Genomic DNA, 6,282 nt, shown 5'->3' on the forward strand with positions numbered 1-6,282 from the left:
TCGGATACAGACTAACACGGCTGCTACTCTGTTACTTGTAAATAGTGTCTAATTAGCTTTCTTAAAATTCCAGGTGGGTAATTTTCTATTACCTTCAACCTTACCTTGGCCTTGAAAAGTAGTAAGGATAGGGATTTATTTTTCCTTATATATTTTTTTCCTTATATATTTCTCAACTGCATCCACTTACAATGTCTGTTGTTATAATTCCAAGGTCTAAGCAAGGAAAACTATCATCTGCTGCATTAAATCTAGTTGGGGTGCCACAGTTTAAAACCATTAAACGGTTTTCATCAATTAACTTTTCTAAGAATGTGCCATTGTTATTAGTTGTCTTACTGCCCCACAATTTATTATGATTATTTAGGTCACTGTATGGTCTTTTAGCACTCTTCACTATTTCCTGTAACTCCAGGGTTTCTAATTTCCTATATGGGCTATATATATTATAATTCCTTAAAGAAAGATTTCTCCTCTGCACTGTTTTGAAGACTTAAATTTGAGTCAAATTGGTGCACAGAACTTGTGCCCACACTTTCCACATGGGTGAATTTTACCTAGTGAGCAGATCTAGTGTGTAATCAGGTGCCATTTTTCTGGGGCAGGATGGAGCAGGGGTGGGAAGAAGGGGGTCTTGGGGGCAGGGGTGGAATGGGGGCAGGGTCTGGGGCTGAGTGGGGGTTGAGCACCCTCGAGGAAAAATAGAAGCTGGTTTGGGGGTCCACGAAAAATCGTAAATCAAAATGGGGATCTTCTATTTGCTAAAGTCTGAGAAGGAGAAACCAAGGGAGCACAATATTTCAAGAAGAAGAGCATGACTGATGGCATCAAAAGTGGGTGACAGGTCAAGTAGGATGAGGATGGAGTACTGGTTCTCAGATTTGGCTCAGAAGAAGTCACCAGAGACTTTGGCAAGAGCGGTTTCAGTGGAATGCAAGTGCCAGAAGCCAGATTGGAGAGGCTCTAGAATGGAATTAAAGGAAAGTAACTCGAGAGGGAAAAGAGCCAGAGGAGAGCAAGATGTTAAGGAGAAGAGTAAAGGAGGGGATGAGAGTGGGCATGAGGAGATCAGGGGATAGAATCAGGTCACTGAGACAAGTGGAGAGGTTAGAGGAGGATAGCAGATGAGAAACTTCCTCAACTGTGACAGGGGAGGAGGAGGAGAAGAGCACTGTAGAAGAGGAAGTGAGAAGAAAAAGCAAGAAGTGAGGAGAGGAAGGTCACATCTTTTGTGAGTTTTCTCTTGGAAGAAATCAGTGAGATTCTGTGCAGAGAGAGAAGTGAAGACAAGAAAAAAAGGGGGAGGGGGTTTTGAGGAATGTGTCAAAGGTGGCAAAAAGGCCGCTGTGATTGCAGGTGTGGGATTCAATTAAGTGAAGTAGTAAAATGATTTAGTTAGGAAGATGGCAGAACTGAAGGAGGAGAAAACAAATGTATAGTGTAGGAAGTCAGCCTGGTCACAGGATTTCCAGTAGAGATGCTCTGCAGTGTAAGAGCAGGAATGGAACAAGCAGAGGTAGGGTGTGAGCCAAGGCTGGGGGTTCCCAGGGTGGACCATGCAATGGGAGAGAGGGGCAAAAGGATCAAAGGCAGAGGAGAATGAAACACGGAGAGAATCAACAACCATATCAACAGAAGAAAGGGCTGAGAGCACATGAGAAGTAATCAGTGCTGATGGACTGGAAGTCAAGGAAAGGCCGAGAGGACAGGGAATGAGTGGGACTGGTGGGCTCTGGGAAAGAGACCACATGGTGGTCGGAGAGCGAACTCAACAACAGAGAGGTTAGAGAGAGAGCAGTGCTCACAAAATTCAATGCCTAATTTTGGGCTGCAGGGAGGTGCTTATCTCTGCTAGGCTGTTTAGGAGCCTAAGTTGTTTCTTTTGAGAATTACTTGTGTGTTTGCCTCACTCCCCACAACACAACTTTAGGAGGAGGTGTTACTCATCTTATCAATCTTAACACAGTGGTTAGCGCACTCCCATGGGATATGGGAGACCCAGGTTCAATTCTCCCTTGTACCTGATGGGGAGAAAAGAAGTAGGATTTGAACAGGGATCTCGTAAGAGAGTGCACTTACCACTGAGCTATAGACTAGTCTGATTGCGGGGGGAGATCCACCCTCAGTCTCTTCTATTGAAGTTGTTCCACTTTGGCTAAAGAATTACAGCCACTGGATCAAAGAGGACAGTGACTCTACAACCTAGTGGTTAGGGCATCCACTGAGCAGGTGGGAGACCAGGAGCTAGTCTCCTTCCCCAATGACTAATTATTTGTACACAGTGGAACAGCTTCAACAGGGAAGACTGAGGGAATTCCCTGAATATTCTATAGCAGGGGTGGGTTTTAAGCCGGCCCCGTGAGCTGCAACACCCTCAGCTCAGCCCCGCTCCGGCCAGGGCACTGGGTCGGGGGCTGTACACATGGCTTGACACTGCTCCGGCCGGGGTGCTGGGTCGGGGCCACACCACGCGGCTCAGCCCCGCTCCGGTGCTCCAGCCGGGGCACTGGTTCGGGGCCGCACCATACTGCTTGGCCCTGCTCCGGCCTGGGAGCTGTGTCGGGGGCCATACAAGTGGCTCAGCCCCGCTCTGGCTGTGGTGCTGGGTCGGGGGCCGTATATGAGGGTCAGCCCTGCTCCAGCCAGGGCACTGGGTCGGTGCCATACCACGTGGCTCGGCCCTGCTCTGGCTGGGACGCCGGGTCGGGGGCTGTACACTACATGCTGGTTGGCCCCGCTCTGGCCGGGGCGCTGGGTCTGGGCCCCACCACGCAGCTCAGCCCTGCTCCGCTGCTCCAGCCAGTGCACTGGGTCAGAACCGCACCACGCGGCTTGGTCCCGCTCCAACCGGGGAGCTGTGTCGGGAGCCGCACCACGCTTAAGGTAAGCACCGCTCGGAGCCTGCACCCCTGAGCCTCTCCCCACGCCCCAACCCGCTGTCCCAGCCCTGATCCCCCTCCCACTCACCAAACCCCTTGATCCCAGTCCGGATCACCCTCCTACACCCCAAACTCCTCATCCCCAGCCCCACTCCAGAGCCCGCACCCCCTCCCCAATTTTGTGAGCATTCATGGCCTGCCATACAATTTCTATTCCCCAATGTGGCCCTTGGGCCAAAAAGTTTGCCCACCCTAGTATAGACTCTGTGTGTGTGTGTATATATACATATATATAGAGAGAAGCACTATTAAAGAACTTACGTTTTTTAGTGGATCAATATCAAAATGTACCCCTGATAATTACTTAATACAGTATAGAAAAATAGAGCCAGAAGCAGGCATGCTAACCAAATGCCTGTTAAGAGGCCACTAAAAAGAACTTTATATTGCTGTGACAAAGTGGGGTTATATTCATCTTGGAATGTTGCATGTGAGTCTTACTATCCTATACTAATACTGTGTGTACCTTAGTTTCCCTGTGTCCTGCACCAATACATAGGTGGTGGGAATTGGGTGTGTGATTTTTGCTGAGGCCCTCAGGGCAGGTGAGGCTGCCCAGCTGCTTGCACCTATGTAACCTGAGACCCAAGAGGGGGTATGGGACCAGGTGACACTTTTTGCCCGGGGAAGCGAGACAAAGAGAAGGAGGAGGAGCATCAAGGAGGGTGTTGGAGGTCGGGTAGCTGGAAGTAGGCCGCCTGCGTGGGGGGACTGGAAGAGGGGGAATCCAGGGTGTCTGGACTTGGCTGAAAGTCACTGATGTCTGTAATAGCAAGCTCTGTTCTATGATGTGTTCCTGTTGACCAATAAACCTTCTGTTTTACCGGCTGGCTGAGAGTCACATCTGACTGCGGAGTTGGGGTGCAGGGCCCTCTGGGCTTCCCCGGGAGCCCCACCTGTGCGGACTTGCTGCAGGAATCACACAGTGTGAAAAGGGGATGCTGAATGTTCCAAGGTCAGACCCAGGAAGGTCGAAGCTGTGTAAACTTCTTGCCCTGGAGACAGAATACTCAGAGAGATGAGGCATGCTCCCCCAGAGTCCTGACTGGCTACTTATGGAGTAGTTCCAGACCATTGCCTGGTGACTCTGTGACAATTGCCACCTCTGATTTTTTTGCCTGGGGGGCACGGGGCTGGGGGTCTTTAGGGTCCCTGGAGTTTGAGAATTGAAAACAGACTCACTTGCAGATTATTCCAAAATCTAAGGCATGGGTTATTTTTTTTAAATTGATGTGTATGGTCTGTAAATACTTTGAGCCATAACTATTTCTATTTACACTGCATGCAATTTTTCAATTTATTTGTTGTTAAATGCATTTTACAACAACTATTGTGGCAAATAATTGATTTCACAATGATTCATTGTGACAGAGTGTGTGGTTTTAATATATAATTGCAAGGTAAATCACCTAGGGAGAAATTGACAGAGATAGCATTGTCTTACATCTAGTTAATTCAAGGCTTCATTGGCTGAACTATAAACAAGGACTCAGGTACAGCCTGTCTCCTGCATCTTGGTAAAACCATAGAAAGGAGCAGCTGTCCTGCATGTGAGTGCTGATAGCTTACAACAAACAAGAAAATCAGCTGGGACAATGGAGATTGGACAAATGACAATGGCTGGATGACAGGTTTCAGAGTAACAGCCGTGTTAGTCTGTATTCGCAAAAAGAAAAGGAGTACTTGTGGCACCTTAGAGACTAACCAATTTATTTGAGCTGGATGAAGACAGAAAGTGCCTACTCAAGACTTAAAGGAGCAGATAGAGACTGTTTGAGGATCTTGAGAGTGGAGCTGGCCAGGAAGCAGAGTTGGGGAAACAGCGGAGCCTGTTAAACAATCACATCTGCTTGGTTTGAAACTTTATACTTCCAAGAAAGAGCTTTAAATAGTATTCAAGCTTCCTCCACCAGATGCTCAAGTCTTTTCAGGCTTCTAGGCTACTGCAGCTTCACAACTAAAACTTTGAGAAGCAGGCAAAGGAAGTTGGAGCACTGGTTAAAGCTTTCTCTAATGGGCGTGCCAAGTCTGAAACAGAGAAGACCATCTCCTCAGTCCCACACACAGTCTAGCCTCTCTCTCCAGCCCCTTCACAAATGCGTCTGCAGTCCCCACAGCTCCATATGCAAAATTTTTTAAACCCAAACAATTCCTATAGAAAAAAGTTTGTTAAATTAGAGTTAAGGTTGAGTGTGTGTGTTTCCTCACAACAATGCAAATACTGAAAAGCAAAGAAATCGTAAGTTAAGGCAGAATTCACACAACTAATACCAGTCTCCAAGTGTTAGTCCACTACCGCCCTTCCTCACCAACACAAACACACTCAATTTCAGTTCAAAGGCACCATCACCTTCAACTACAGTTGACCAGAGAACAATTCTGTTTCGCGGCAGCTTGCTGAGATGTTGAAATTAGTTTTTGTTCTGCATTGGCATGAAAGCAAAACCTTTCAGACATCAAGGGAGAGTGCATGGGTCGGGCACTGGCCTGTGGTGGGGGAGACGCCAGCTTCAAGTCTCTGCTCCCCCTGATTCACAGCAGAGTTTTCTCCTCCCAGATCACTCTGAATCTGGCAGAACAGGAACTTGAACCTGCGTCTCCTACACCACAGGCCAAGGCCCTAACCACCAGACTCCAGAATACTGTATCAGACTCACTTTCCCCTGCCTCAAAAAACTTCCCACCTTTTCAAAGAAGACTTCATCAAAACTGGAACATCTCAGTGAAACCAATGTATTTTGATGAATTTTGTTAGTCTTGGTTTTCTCTGTTGCTGCATATTTCTTGTTTTGCTCTCTTGACACTTCCTGTTTTGCTCTCCTGATCCAATCCACTTCCCTCCTGCACAGGGACTCTGAGGACACCAGAACTGTCCTCACCATTTCTTTTCTCATCAGAGGAAGCCCATCACGAAAATGAATGGGGTAAGCAGTGTATTGGTGAAGTGTATTAATATACCAATGAAACAATTGATTTGGAAGTGGGAGTTCTATGACGTGCTGGACAAATTGTCATGACCTTGGGACTGATTGGCTAATAAGAGTTATTTGTGATGATGTGATGTTTCATAGACTGTGTTGTCACTGGATATCCTGCTGAAGTTTTTGTACGGAGTTCTGTGGACTATTCCAGAAGATTATCACCACCTCTTATAGTTCAGTTATAATTTTATTAAGCTCATTAGCCACCATATTTCCAGGAACTCAATGAACAATACTCCAAGGAGCACAGCACTAATTTGAATGCTCGAAAGAATGCTGACATTTCGTTGGCTCTTAGTAATATTGCTAAAGTGCAAGAAAAACAACAAATACACTATGCTAGAAGAAAGACTTGTAAATAT

The sequence above is a fragment of the Lepidochelys olivacea genome, assembly GCF_965140295.1.
Source record: "Lepidochelys olivacea isolate rLepOli2 genome assembly, chromosome: 3".
In the NCBI taxonomy this organism is placed as follows: Eukaryota; Metazoa; Chordata; order Testudines; family Cheloniidae; genus Lepidochelys; species Lepidochelys olivacea.